An 838-nucleotide genomic window follows, 5' to 3' on the forward strand; every position below is an offset into this window, starting at 1 on the left:
GCCAGTAGCCTCTTCAGTCCAATGCAGAGAAGAACAGTGGAATTAATGAAGGGATGTTTGGGTTAATCAGTCCCTCCGCCTTAAGTCAAATGTGCTTAGTTTATCAACCATGATAAAAGTGTACTCAAATCTTACACAAGTGGTTTATTTATTAACTTGTAGTGTTGTCTAAACCGTTTATGTAAGAGGTTTGTAAGTGTTTTATGTATCACTCTGCTGGCACTTTATACACTTACATTGTGTGTGTGTGAGAGAGAGAGAGAGAGAGAGAGAGAGAGAGAGGCAGACAGACAGACAGACAGAGAAGAGACAGACAGACAGAGACAGAGACAGACAGACAGAGACAGAGAAAGAGACAGACAGACAGAGACAGACAGAGACAGAAAAAGACAGACAGAGACAGAGACAGACAGACAGACATACAGAGACAGACAGACAGACATACAGAGACCGACAGAAACAGAGACAGACAGACGAAGACAGACAGACGAAGACAGACAGACAGAAAGACAGACAGACAGACAGACAGACAGACAGACAGACAGACATATAAACAAGTAAGTCTGGAAAGTCTCCATCAGACTTACAACACTAAGCTTATAAATATAACTCCATTAACGTATTAACGCTAAGCCGATTTTCACCCGCCACAAATACCATACTACTATATATATATATATATATATATATATATATATATATATATATATATATATATATATATATATATATATATATATATATATATATATATATATATATATATATTTCTCTCGTTTTTTGCCTCTGAACAAATAAGGTTCCAGACTCAGCCATTTATATATGGATCCAATTTTAG

Source organism: Cherax quadricarinatus, chromosome 66, assembly GCF_038502225.1.
Source record: "Cherax quadricarinatus isolate ZL_2023a chromosome 66, ASM3850222v1, whole genome shotgun sequence".
Classification (NCBI taxonomy): domain Eukaryota; kingdom Metazoa; phylum Arthropoda; class Malacostraca; order Decapoda; family Parastacidae; genus Cherax; species Cherax quadricarinatus.